At 41.9% G+C, this 15188-nt stretch overlaps 1 long non-coding RNA gene across 1 annotated transcript; it reads right to left on the reverse strand.

Moving 5' to 3' along the window:
* Positions 1-13583: 13583 nt before the first annotated feature.
* Positions 13584-14435, reverse strand: LOC127911464 (uncharacterized). The gene is made up of 3 exons (XR_008078689.1): positions 14129-14435; positions 13812-13908; positions 13584-13725 (listed from the first exon to the last, which is right to left on the reverse strand). It is a non-coding gene; the product is annotated as an uncharacterized LOC127911464 (long non-coding RNA).
* Positions 14436-15188: the final 753 nt, after the last annotated feature.

The raw sequence follows: 15188 nt of genomic DNA on the forward strand, positions 1-15188 counted from the left end.
CACTCCTTAGTTGCCCTGGCTGTGTTTCAGGTCGTTGTCATGCTGGAAGACCCAGCCACGACCCATCTTCAATGCTCTTACTGAGGGAAGGAGGTTGTTGGCCAAGATCACGCCCTGATACCCAAAGGAGTGGTTCAACAATAAAAAGAGGGCCCTTAAAGCCTCCCGTTCTTCATTTCAGCATATACCATGGATATTCATACAACATAGCAGGCCTCCGATACGTCATGGGGGCCAGACCCTAAGGACTCTATGCCTCGCAGCCCACCATTCTACTCCACCCAGGCAAGACCCACGACACCCCCTACATGTACACATCCTGAGGACGTGTTTGATGGGGTGGTCAGTACTATTTTTGTGAACACCATCAAGTCCTCTGTAGCCACACTTTTAGACAGTGTGATTGGAGAGTATATAAGAGAAAAATGCATCGGCTGTGAGATCAATCACCCCAGCCAGTGCCGTCATCCGTGCCTATACGAGCCCCCAAGATACTACTTCTTCAACCATTTTGAGGAGCTGGTGAAAAGACTGTGGTCCTGCAGGTTCATACCTCCGCTGGCCAGAGCCCTGGAGTCAATGGGTCTTGTGCCTTTTACGGGGTAACCGAGGCTTTCCTACATGAACGGAAGGAGGCGATCTAGAGAAACTCAAAGAAATCCGACACACCCTGGTGGATGACAACACATACAGGGAAGCTGTGATGGCTGATGTGATGACTTTCTGGCTCAATAAACCCCAAGAGACCGAGTGACAATACATATGTTATTATTTAGATGTAAAGCGATTGGCAACTATATGCATACGATGTTAGAGAGAATAAATACATTTGTTATGCATCAAATGATTGAATATAAAGTGAACAATGTATCGTTCTACACAACACACAATGCCTGGGCTAATGTAGAGCGTGTGCTAAAAATGGAGCAAATCATCAATCATGTACGGCATACTGGCGAGAGTCTACAAATGGACACAACTGGTATCCCATCTTGTGGATGATTCTGAAGAACTAGAAACAACTTTGTCTAAGATTTGACTTTATTTGTTTGAAACGTCATTTCATTGTAACATGTATCATATTTGTTGTTTTTATACTTATATAGCGGATGTGTGTGTTTTAAAAATTCAGCGACACAAGCCTGTAAATCTAAACCAAATATACAGGGTGTTGCATGCTGGGATCGTTGAGAAAACGGGAACAAGTATCCTGCAACGAATTCTGAATTGTCTGTATACATAATACTTGATGTTTGCAAAAAATAAAAATGCAAAAATAAATGAAATGTTGTCGTTATTTGAAAGTGGCTCATTAACGTTATTGTACCTCAGAGAGGCAAGAAGGATGGCGGAGAAGATGTTGAAAAACATTTATTATACCCCCTCTAACCCCGGGTCTTATGGGGTTAAGGAACGTCTACAGAGAGCTATAGCCGAAGAAACAGGTAGCCGGTTAAGCGCTGCTAAAGTGAATGTAGTGGTTATCAGAGCAGGATGCACATACTCTACAAAACCTGTTCGAAAACAATTTCCAATAAACAGTTTTTTCTATTTATCCCTTGTCCCAATTTCAGGCTGATCTATGTGACATGCAGGCCCTTGCAGATAAAAATTATGGAAATCGCTACATGCTAACGGTTATAGATTTTTTTTCTCTAAAATAGCATTTGTAAGTGTCTTAAAAAATAAGAGTGGTGCAGAGGTGACCCGGGCCTTTGACTCTATCTTGAAGGAAGGAGGCGCCCCCAAGAAAGTGCAGACTGATGGCGGAAAATAATTCTTTAATAATACTTTTCAGAAACTCATGAAGAAGCACAATATAGTACATTTTGCTTCAGGCTCTGATTTGAAAGCTTCAGTTGTTGAACGCTTTAACAGAACTCTGAAGGAGCGGATGTGGAGATATTTTACAGCTCACAACACGCATAGATATATCGATATAGTTCAAGATTTAGTAAAGGGGTACAACAACAGCTACCATAAGAGTATACGGATGAAGCCCTCCGCGGTCTCTTCTGAAAACTCTTTTCAAGTCTTTAAAAATCTGTATTTAAAAAAATTAAAAATAAATTAAAATTCATAGTGGGGGACTTGGTGCGTATATCCAAGTTGAGGGGTGTTTTCGACAAAAAAAAATGAGCAAGGTTACAGAGATGAGGTGTTCACCGTTACCGAATGTCTACCGCACATACCCCCTGTCTACAAGTTAAATGATTGAGACGGGGAGCTTTTCGAGGGATCTTTTTATGAGAAGAAATTACAGAAGGTAAAGGTGGGTAAACACAAAGTCTTTCACATGGAGGAGATTCTAGATCAAACGAGAGAAAAGGGTAAGAATTGGGTGCTGGTCCGCTGGAAAAACTGGCCCTAAAAGTTAAACAATTGGGTATTAGAGCAGGATGTGGTGGAGGCATCGGGGGTTAATTTAAACCCCCATGCATGATAAAATACACCATCATTCGCGTGTACACGGGAGTGCATCATGGAACACAGCGGCTTCTACCTGACTCTCCCCAGTAATGCGTCTGCACATATCGTAATAACCACAGTTCAAATTATACAACCAATTTTCCAAAGCCTATAGAGTTATCAGAGGCCTGGGAAGTAGGTCTCAGCGAGATTACATACCCCCATAGTTGGTATAATATCAAAAGATAAGGACCGTGATTTTTATTGCAAAAGGATATCGGAACCTACGAAACTTATTAAGCTTAAAAAAGGGTTCTATAGAACCGTCGACAGGATCGTCTCAGAGTTGAATGAACTCCTAACCCAGAACAATATGGAAATACTCCTGATGTACAACCCTATACATAAACGTGTACAAATCTCAGGGGATGCTGATGGGGGTATAAAGACCAGTGGTAATTTAGCCTACATGTTGGGGATGGGTCCCAATAAATGGACGTATGTGAAAGATAAATTGTTTCCATTCCCGCGGATATACATGCAGGATTTTACAACATATTTGTGTATACCGACATCATATCCTATCAAAGGGTCGGAGATAGTTGTGTGCCCCTCCTGAGAACAGTTCATATAGACTGAAAGGATGGCGATATAGACACTGACAACTACGACAAGCCACACTACGTACCTATAAGCAAGAAATATATTGAAAACATTCTGGTTGAGCTTAAAACGTATCATAACGAAAACATTGAATTTACTTATAGTAAAATTATTTGTAAAACTCCACTTTAGACCCACCAAAACATAATACAAATCATTTCAAAGGGTTATGGACCACCAACATCTCGACCCTAACCGCTATGTCTCATACTATGTTGCTCAAGTGGGTAATGGGTTTACCCGGCTATTATGGATCCCCGACCATGTACGGGGTGGGGATAGGAGGTATATTTCGTAATCTCTTTAGGATGGTTTTACGTTTATGAAGAGAGGCCTCAGCATAGCCAAACCACATATAAAATCAGCGGCTAAAAATATAGTAAGTGAGGTTGTAGCCAATGCTATGACCAGAAGGGCGTCACCAGATGCCGAGCATCAAGAAGCCTCGGGGCTTATGATGTTGTCTCGAAGACCAAAAAAGAGACCTCCGGGTGTAAGGCACAGGCCTGCCCCTAAAAAGCGGAGGTTAACCATTAAAAGAAACTCGGTAAGTCAAAGATGTGGTAAAGTGAAGAGGTCTGGACCAAAAACGACAAAAAGAATACTCGGAAGTATTTTCTAAAATAACAAGCACCATGGCTCTTTTACACTGCATGTCCTCTGAAGCTATAAAGACAGAGCTCGATCTTTTCACGGCCCCCTTAACCCAACATTCAATAGAGAAGTCCAGTTATGTGGAGATAGCCCCACTCTCTGCCATTACAGACAACAGTCCCATAGAATTTTTCATACCGGGCCACGGTGACAACTATCTGGACCTCAACAACACCTTGGTGCATTTACGTCTAAAAGTGACCAAAAGAGATGGTGCTAATATTGCACACGATGCTAAAGTGAGTCTCATTAATTACCCAGTGGCCACCATCTTCTCCCAAGTGGATGTGACTTTGGGTGAATGCCTAATCAGTCAGTGCCACATACCGTTATAGGGCCATCATGGAGTGTTTACTCAACTACTCTGAAGACACTCTCAAGACACAATTCAGCGCTGGGCTGTTTAGCAAGGATACTTCAGGAGTCTCTATGGAATCGACAGACCCTTCCACCGGTGCAAACAAAGGACTGGAGGCACGCGCTCGCTACTGTGCAGAATCTCAAGAGTTTCATCTGCAAGGGCCCATACACTCTGACATTTTCTTTCAAGAATGTTTACTCTTAAATTCGGGTTGATTTAAGACTAAAATTAACCAAGGCCAAGGATGAGTTTTGCCTGATGTCTGCCCAGGACGGGGACTTTAGTTTAAAAGTGTTGGGGGCATCGCTTTTTATTTAAAAAGTGTCTATCTCCGGCAGTTCATCTGGGTCACTCACAGGCTTTGATTAAAGGAAATGCCCTTTACCCTCTCCAAAGAATTACCATGAAAACCTTTAGCATACCTGTGGGCAGTAGAATCTGAAGTCAAGAAAACCTTTTTCTAGGCCCTTTACCCCAATACATTGTTATATGTTTTGATTGATCATGCCTCTAATACAATGCAGAGTATGTAGCTCTGTGTCAGGACGGAAGTCAGGTCCCTGCTAAGGCTTTCCAACCGCAATTTAATAACAACATATCTGTCCGAGAATTTTACAATCTATTCCTGGCTACCGGGAGGCATCTAAAAGATCTCTGTTTACCTATTGACAGAAATTATTTTGCAGAGGGTTACACATTGTATGCTTTCAATTTATCACCTGATGATGACACCTCAGGAAATCTGTCTGTGGTGTCCCAAGGTAACCTCAGGCTGGAAATGCGTTTCCGTACACCTTTAGCCTGTACCGTTAGCATGATTGTTTATGCATTTTACATTTACATTTAAGTCATTTAGCAGACGCTCTTATCCAGAGCGACTTACAAATTGGTGCCTGCTCTGATTCAATCTTGGATGTGAATGCCCGAAGACAGGTCTTAGTGGATTATTATGTAGGATTGTTGAGCAAAGACATGAATACCCAAGAGTTGGAAGTGCTCATGAGCCGATTGATTGGAAAACAATTTTGTTGAGTGTTGAGAAATGGCTGGAGCGGCCGGCCATGTTTATTGTCAATACCCATCCCAAACACATTGGCTAGCTGTGACATTAGAAGACAAAGGAGGAAGAAAAATCTAAACTTTTTTTGATCCCTACGGCTTTCCCTCCAGTTTTTCACATTTCCCCAAAATCTATTAAATACTTTTTGACCAAAAACAGATCAAATATATACTACAACATCAAACAAGTGCAAGATAACCTTTCCACTACATGCGGTCAAAACTGTGTATTCTACCTATGCCAAAGAGCCCGGGGAGTTTCTTTTGAAGATGTTATGTCTCTTTATAATGATAATCTAAGAAGTAATGATAACGTTGTAACTTGTTTTGTTAGAAAATATCAAAAAAAGATTTCAAATATGTGTCCTTTAAGACTGTGTAATCAAGACGTATGCTCATGTCAAATGTTTCAAGAATGCCACAAATGTTCAATTGCTTAATTTTTCAAATAAAATATATTGAATTTAATCAGTCAATTAGTCATTCAAAAGTCTAACCACCCTGAGAGATCGGGATCAGGAAAAGGCCCGGAGACGTTCAGGGGGGTAAATGAGTTATCGTCATCCCTTTCATAGGGGGGAGGGGTTGTTGAGACATCTTTTGGGGTGCTGTAGCTCGTTGAAGGTTTTCGTTTTAAAGCTTGAATCTGTTGACGAAGCTTATAGTTGGGTACCCCCAAGAGGGGAATGTTGAGGATTGCCAGGGCCTTAAGAAACTGACGCCACCCGGGAGGTGTCATCAGCAACCTTGTGGGCAGCCATGGTACTTTATAAGCAAATCAAGCATATGTGAACCCCCCGACAACAGAAGGATAAAGGATAAACTCTCCTTTGTCATTCCAAGTAGCGGTCCCCTTTGAGTCTATTATCTTGTTCATAATGTATCTAACATTTATCCTGTTACGTGCCGGAACATGTGTCAACATGTCACGCATGACTTTATCTTCAACAGACATTTTGATCTTCAGCCGGTAAGATCGCAGGTACAGGCATTACAGGGCCTTGGCTCTCGCTAGGCTCGTCATCTTTTAAAGGGTCAGGTATGGAAAGCGTTAAATGGTTGGTCTCTCTCTCACTGTGTTTAACCAAGGCCAAATACCTTTGCAAGAGTTTTGTGTATTTTTGGACCTTATCATAGGGGTTCAATCCTTTTCGGTTCAAAATATCCTTCATGGCCGAATCCAAATCATTTCCCGCTGTTTGTCTGATATTGTCAGGACCCTGCATTTGTTTTTTAAGTCTATCCAACTCTTGTTGTGGCACCAAGTACATTTTGTTGGCCATCACCCTCTGTGTTCAACCCCCACGTCTGGCAGCAATAAGGCTGGTGATAAAGGGCACGGCTATACTTAGTAAAGGTAGAAGAAAACCCCCAGACTGTTGTATGCTCTGTCTTTTCTTTTGAAGACTGGTCCTTTTATTGGCAAAGAGTTTGATCGCGGTCTTTAGTCTCTTTAATTTTTTCAATTGTGTCAGGGTGAGTGGAATGCGTCCCTTGAGAAGATTCAAAGCAATCTCACATAGGGATAATATGAGATCTGAAGAACAGTGACCCAAGGTGGCCTTCTGTTCTTTAGCTGTAGCCCCAACTAGGCTTCTCAAGAGGGTCAGGTTTCTTTTTAAATGCAGAGACATAGCTGTTACTTTTTATGAATGTACACAGCCGGCGACTCCCATGGTAACAGACCGGTTCGTAGCCTCAGGTGTTCTGGAGTATTTGCTTTTAAAATCCACGATTAAATAAGAAAATAGCGCTTTGGTAGCATCCTCATAGCTCTCCATTAAGTAGGATTTCCCTCCCGGGTACATCTGCTGAGCTAGTGTTAATTTGTAGTTTGTCTTTTTGAACAAAATCATGTAATTGGCGTTCAAACTAATGGTACGACTATTTTTACCTTGGTGAAACACATTCTGCACCAAGTAAAGCACGGACAGGTTTCTATGATGAGTATATTGGGTAAAAGCCTGTGCAATTTCGGGATGTTCGCTACCTGCAAATAGCATATTGTCCAAAACCAGCAGATTGTTTTTATGAGGAGGGATAAGTTCATCATCAGACAGGGATTCAGGTATTCCTTCAACAAACTTGATTTTTATTTTCTTCAACAATTCATCATACAAAGGTTGACAACACGAATAACACCACACAATATTATCAGGCTTTTGAGATATCACATGTTCAAGAATTCTCTAAAATACTTTTTACAAAACAAGTTTTACCACTATTGGATGGGCCTGCGATTAAGGCCGAAAATGGTAGTTGCAACCGGGGGTCAAAACCTTCTACAGCAGTCATTATATCTTAAGCTTTAAGACACACTGGAACTTGTAGCATAAGTCCGTAGCCAAAGGGCAATGTGGTCCAGTCAGGCAAAAGCAGTCTCTTGTCATAGACTACCCGGAATCTTTTAGTAAGTGGGGCATTCCTTAGATGGAAGCACTTTTTATACCTAACAATCTTTTTGTAGGAGCTCAATCTCCAAGTCCGGTCGTTTATGAACCCCTTGACCAATCGTGTGATTGATTCCAAGTTTACATGCGGGGCATTTTCATAGTTTTGAGTCACGCCTTTGGCTTTCAACACCACGTGATTGTCTTTAGTCCTAAAAGCATAGCTTTTGAGACCACAGGAGGACCATTCTGTGACATGGTCACCATCTCGAGTTCACTCGTTAAACCACCCAGATAGTTGCTAAGTGGGGGGTTCCAATCACCCTGTTTGTTTATATAGACCACAGAGTCTGTGTCGTGGTAAAGAACCCGCCTCTGAAGCTGCTCCATGAGGGTGTCAGTCGGCCATAGGCCGTGGTAAATGCTGCAAGAAACATTTACATTACCCGGGGGTAGAACCCACTTCTTGTTACGCCTCCATTGCACCAGGGCAATGTCTTGACTCAAGAATGAAAAATGTGAAATTTTGAATTGGTCCGAAAAAACAAATTCCCAAAATTCTTTGGGGTCTTTAATGATCGACGTTGTTAGCATATTGCATAATCTGCGAAAGCTTGCCCCAAAACGAGTTCAAGTACAATTGACACATTTTGTTTGGCTTTGTTGACCTCTATTCTGTCAGGGTCAAGAAGTATGCCTTCTCTGTCGTGATAGTCTTGAATGTACCTGTCTTTACTTTCTTGATCTGTGACCGATGCAGGATAGCCTGAAGCCATTTGCTTGCATCTCAAGAAGGTCTTGATGTACTCTTTAAAAAGAGTGTCTGATTTCCTGGAAAAGTTCCACACTTCAAAGATTTTGGCCACACGATACCCCATCTCTAGAGCCTTAGAGAATTCAACTGTGACCCATACACCTGTCAGGGCTCTTTCTTGATCCGAGTGATCACAAGGGTTTCCTGGTTGTTGTTTTCACTGCAGGTGCGACAAAGGGGAAAGAAAAGTGTTCCTTGAGGTCCCTTGTAAGGCAACACTGGTATAAACAAACCCCTAGGAGGGTAGACAGTTGATTTGATCAGACCAAAATAGTTTTGGGGTAAGTGAAAGTCGCAGTGAATAATTTCAGGATGCCCCATAGGATGAGCATGAGGAACTCATTACATGAGGATAAAGGAATGTCAAATCTACATATCCTATTTTCTCGTCGGGTTGCGCTCAATGTCAAAGCATTGGTACGGCCTCCATACAAGGTCTGTCACGGTTCCAAGGGTTCTGGTGTGTCAAAGCTGGAAAGGAAGGCTTGAACATGAGGATCATTCTTTTTGAGTGCGGTCCACTCATGCTCCCATATCACATTCACTTTTAACCTGTAAGTAGCCTGTAAAGAATCCAATTGGTCTTGAGACTCTCGGTACATTTCCCAAAAATTATTTTGGGTTAGGACACATGGCCTGGGGCACAACGCAAGATTTACAGCCATGGAAGAAACAACCGTTGTACTCAAACACGGTCTCAACCCTGTCAATCTGTGTGTATCCATCTACATGATAAGACCCACACGCCTTCTCATCCCTATTCAAAGCATGTTGAATAAAAATGTCTCCATCCTGGGCCAAGTACTCCAACCATTGAATGGACCCACTAGAGTATGACTTGAATTGGCGTCGGTAGTTGTCAGGCGAGGGGATAGCTATAGATTCTGTAGGTAGAAAGTGTGTACGATAGGTTTTCATGCATGCCGATGCAATAGTTGTACAACTCCAGGGGTCAATGCCTGCATCTTTGATTACCTCTTCTCTAAATCTGAGGCATCCTTCACGAAGTATAACCACATCGTTGTCACAGTATGATTCCATCTCTTTATGGAAATCAAGGGTGCTATGTCTTACTGTCTCGTACCACGTCATGAATCTTTCACGCTCTTTGGGTGGCATTTGATCACACCCGCACATTTCGGGGCTGGGATAAGATACAATATAATGTAGATTCTCCTCAGATGTGAAGAAGTGGGAAAACCAACCTTTTACAGAGTTTTCAAAACCCAAGGCCTCTGGCATTTGAGCCAATCTCATGGGTAAGAAGCTTAAACTGTCAATGTATCTCTGGTTGAAGACTGGGTCTACAAAACACAAGATTTTACTACCTTGAGCTATGACACTGGGTGCAACGCCTTGCTGTATCAAGGGGTTCAGAAGAAGGTAGGAGTCATAGGCTCTAGAATTGTGCGCTATAAACGTGAAGTTTCTGCACTGGGGTTTTCTAAAGTGTTTTTAGAAAGAGCAGTGTACAATTGGGGCCCTCTGCCGACCACTTATCACCCTTGAAAGTGATGGTAGATACAAAAATTGGCAAATTAACCCGATTGCTGATTTGTCTCAAAATCATAGAACACGTATTTCTCTGAATGTTCATCTTCAGCCAAGGGCTGAATATAACACTTGTGTGGCACTTCTTGAACCACTTCAGCGTCTCTGTTTCTCAAAGGCCCTTTACAGTGTGGGCAATGTATGATTCCACACACGAGGTTTAGGGCTGTCTATTTTACAGTTGTAATTGCAATGGCATGTTGGACATTTCTTGTTAACGGGATTGATATGACAACAGCCAGTGAAAGTGCAGAGCGCCAAATTCAAACAGAAATCTCATAATTAAAATTCCTCAAACATATATGTATTTTATACCATTTTAAAGGTAATCTTGTTGTTAATCCCACCAAAGTGTCCGATTTCAAATAGGCTTTACATCGAAAGCGCCACAAACGATTATGTTAGGTCAGAGCCAAGCCACAGCAAAACACAGCCATTTTTTCCAGCCAAAGAAAGGAGTCACAAAAAGCACAAAGAGAAAATGAATCACTAACCTTTGATCTTCATCAGATGACACTCATAGGACTTCATGTTACACAATACATGTATGTTTTGTTCGATAAAGTGCATATTTATATTTTTTTAAATTTCAGTATACATTGGCGCGTTATGTTCACTAGTTCCAAAAACATCTGGTGATATTGCAGAGAGCCACATAATTTTACAGAAATACTCATTATAAATGTCGATGAAACTACAATTGTTAGACATGGAAATATAGATACACTTCTTAATTCAACCGCTGTGTCAGAATTCAAAAAAGATTTCCCAGAAAAAGCAAACCATGCAATAATTTGAGTACAGCTTTCAGACAACAAAGCAGCTAAAATGTGAAATGCGAGTGACCAGCGCGTGACTGCTGGCAGAACGAAACTCATTCCTCTCTCATTCGGTCCCACGTCACAGTAGAATCCTCAAACAAGTTTCTAAAGACGGTTGACATCTAGTGGAAGCCTTAGGAAGTGCAACATAACCAATATCCCACTGTGTATTCAATAGGGGCTGAGTTGAAAATCGACCAACCTCAGATTTCCCACTTCCTGTTTGGATTTCTTCTCAGGTTTTTGCCTGCCATATGAGTTTTGTTATACTCACAGACATCATTCAAATAGTTTTAGAGACTTCAGAGTGTTTTCTATCCAATACTAATAATAATATGCATATATTAGCAACTGGGACTGAGGAGCAGGCAGTTTACTCTGGGCACCTTTCATCCAAGCTACTCAATACTGCCCCTGCAGCCATAAGAAGTTAATGTCACAACCGCTTACAGATTTACAGGCCTTGGGGTGCCATGTTTCAATTTTGTGTTTTTCGTAACAGTAGGCCGTACGACATTTGCGGCGACAATCCTCACAGGGTCAGGTTTAAGGGCTGCATCGGACAATTTTCATCCAGACATACTGAACAGCTTTAACGGCACGAGTGCCCCCCCTTTCGGGTGTAGCCGGTATGGCGCCTAAAAACGCTGTGATGTTAGTAATAGCATAATAGTGGGCGTTTTGCACATAAAAGTACAGAATCTGAGGATGAGGTTGGGGGTTGTTTTTGGAATTTCAAGAGAGCTGCATTAGCTCTACTGTGGTACAAAACCACAATCTTGATGTTCAGAAGGTTTTCAAACTTGACTATGTCCGAGAAAGCCACCGCATCCTGTATACCTAGACCCACGGCCGTTTGGAGCTCTCTCGCCTTGTGTAACGGCGCTAGATCTGTACACCCAGGGTTGAGTAAATGTGCTAGGCCTATTGCAAAGCATATCTTTTACCAGGATTGTGAACGTTTATGAGATACGCCCTTTTATTGCTTATGATTTCTGATTGCATTAGGCTATCAAGCTTCCTTCTCTGACCACCCAGGGGTTGCCGTATTATTTGCACTACAAGCTCGAGGGTCCTATCGGCTATGACGGATAAATTTGACTGAACAAGTCATTCCAGCAGGGCTATAAATTGTTCACGGTCTGCTTCGCCATTGGGTAAAATAAGAGATACCGTGTTATGCAGGCTATCTCCACAAATTTCCAACTGTAAGACATCACGAGGTTCGCCATAATCTCTTGCCCTGTCTAACAGTTCGTTCAGAGTATCCAGTATCATCACATAAAACACTGCAGTATCATCACATAAAACACTGCATAGTCAAGATTCTGATTCACCCATGTGAAATTGAAAAATTGTCGAATCTCTGTATTGCTGAATTTATTTCGGTACACAACCCGGACACTTCTATCAATACCATCTCCCTCCTGATTTATTAGACAACTTTCCAATTTCTCAAAAACATTGTGTTGCGTTTCAGACTCTTTCGGACATGGGCGTTAATGGCGGGGTCTGTGTGGGTTCGGTGTAGAAGATCTTATGCTCTCATTCATCTGGTTAATTGACGATATGAGAGCTTCAGGAATCTGGGATAACAGTTTTTCATCAGTCGTCTCTGACTCATTGTTACAATTACTTATTTATATGAGTTCGGGGGTATTGGGGATAATATGTTATTGTTGCTCGAGTAAAGCCCCCATTTGTTTGTGGAGCAAAACCTTTCGGGATTTTAGAGCCCTGGAAAAGGCTGTGAAAAACCTAGCTTGTTCTATTTCAGGTTCGGGTGTTTCCACCAAAGAATTGGCTGAATCAAGAAGGTTGGCCGCCTCCCATAATAGCAGGTCGTCTACCTCTGAAATGTAATTTAGAACGATGAAATCCTCTGGTTTCGTTGTTTCATTGTGAACGTCTGGTGAGCCGAAATCCTCTGCGTGCTCTAGGTGTGTGAGGTCTTCTGTGCCGTTATACGCCGGGGAGGAGTCTGAAAGAAAATAATACATACAAAATACGTTATTAAACATAAAATATGTTAGATATAAAAAAGTCATACATTTCAGGTATAATACTATATATTAACAATACATAATTAAATTACCTCAGCTTTTTTGACGATGGCTGTTCTGACGGATCGCGGAAACCGGGGGCTCTTTCACCAGGTATTCGAGATTCTGCTGGGCATGTCTCGTTGGAGTCTGGAAAAACATTATTTGTCATTGTTTTAACATATTGAATCATCAAAAAATGTTTAAAAAAATAATAAAATATGTATAACTAATAATATATATATAATTATCATCGGAAGTCGTTCAGGGTCCATAAGGAGGCCGTTACACAGGAAGCGGCGCAGGTCCTAATCCAGGCACTTGTCATCTCCCGTCTGGATTACTGCAACTCGCTGTTGGCTGGGCTCCCTGCCTGTGCCATTAAACCCCTACAACTCATCCAGAACGCCGCAGCCCGTCTGGTGTTCAACCTTCCCAAGTTCTCTCACGTCACCCCGCTCCTCCGCTCTCTCCACTGGCTTCCAGTTGAAGCTCGCATCCGCTACAAGACCATGGTGCTTGCCTACGGAGCTGTGAGGGGAACGGCACCTCAGTACCTCCAGGCTCTGATCAGGCCCTACACCCAAACAAGGGCACTGCGTTCATCCACCTCTGGCCTGCTCGCCTCCCTACCACTGAGGAAGTACAGTTCCCGCTCAGCCCAGTCAAAACTGTTCGCTGCTCTGGCCCCCAATGGTGGAACAAACTCCCTCACGACGCCAGGACAGCGGAGTCAATCACCACCTTCCGGAGACACCTGAAACCCCACCTCTTTAAGGAATACCTAGGATAGGATAAAGTAATCATTCTCACCCCCCTTAAAAGATTTAGATGCACTATTGTAAAGTGGCTGTTCCACTGGATGTCATAAGGTGAATGCACCAATTTGTAAGTCGCTCTGGATAAGAGCGTCTGCTAAATGACTTAAATGTAAATGTTATCCTTCTTGGTGGTATGTCAGCTGTAAACACAAAAATAGCTTTTAATATAGGGTGCACACTGTTTTTATTGTATAAATATTCTTATGCATTTTATTCTTGGACTTACGTCTACAATAATGTGATGGGGACTGGCTGCATGCGTTTTGCTCCTCTGAACCCCCTTCTAACGAAGGCTGTTCCAGATCATTTATTCCCCTGAGCAACTGCGTAAAGGATGGATACCCTACAAACGTTAGATAATATTAACATATATTTATCCGATATATATATACATTTTAAATGATAAGAATACGTGCATTTGAAATATTACCTAAACAATCATTGCTCCCCGTTTAAAAAAACATATCACGCCAGTTTAATATTACAATAGTATCAATACCATTCCCCGTCTCCAAATCGAATATATTATTTTCACTAACTCACCTTCAGAAAGCTCTATTAGGACGGATTCACTGATGATCTTTGAGCTGTTCTGGGCTGTTTGCCGTTCGTACAGAGGGGGTAGTATTTGTTTCACTAGCCCTGTATATACACTGATTACAAATAACATATGTTTTAAACCGTAGGAGGTTGTCTAGACCAGATATATTCTGCCGGGGTTGTTTGACTTTTTAGCCCCCCACGTCCTCGGGGGTGAGATAAATACATATTTGAAAGGCATGTGTGGTAAATGAATCTAAAGTGCCCATTTGAAGAGTCACACAAACACAGCCCCCATACAACCCCACACACTTTTTTGATTGGGGGTAGCCAGATATCTTGACAGAAAGAGAGAGATAGAGCCTTGAGTGCAAATTCCATGGCACGCACACGTCTTTCCGGAAAGCCTTTTTTTTCTCAGGGACAGATTGGGAAAGAGAGGGCGCGTGATATTCCTTCCGTTAAACGGTGAGATAACATTTAGTTAATTCATAATATTTAGTACAGACCTTTTTAAAACAATTTTACTGCGCAATATAAAAACATGCACATATGTTGTATTTATAAACAGTGGTTGTACAACAGTTACACATCATTACCAGACAGTACTAAACTTTTATTAACCTTTAATGTTTATAACATAACTTTGTAGGAAAGACTGTATTCGTATAAAATAAGACATTGCATTTCTCAGCGACAGACCGGGCGAGAGAGAAAAGACAGCTTCCCCATTCGTTAAGGGTTGAGATATAGCATGAATCCCCTTTAAATCTAAATCTTTAGTACATACATTTTAAAACATGTTATAATTAAACATTTTTACTATTATTTTTTTTACAGATAAAGGGCCTGGTTAGCCCTGACCCCCATCCGTCTCCAATTCACCCGCGTCAAGACAGGCTCTCTTGCTCGCAGGATATCCCACACACGCTCCGTCAAGGCTCCATAAGTTTTCACTCCAGGTATAGATCAAACGTCTGGCATGTCGGTCCTGGGTATGTCTTAAGGATAGACGCGGCCAGCGCAGTAATTGTTCATGATTTTGGAAAGGACTGTCCAGCTT

This window comes from Oncorhynchus keta, chromosome 24, assembly GCF_023373465.1.
Source record: "Oncorhynchus keta strain PuntledgeMale-10-30-2019 chromosome 24, Oket_V2, whole genome shotgun sequence".
Lineage (NCBI taxonomy): Eukaryota > Metazoa > Chordata > Actinopteri > Salmoniformes > Salmonidae > Oncorhynchus > Oncorhynchus keta.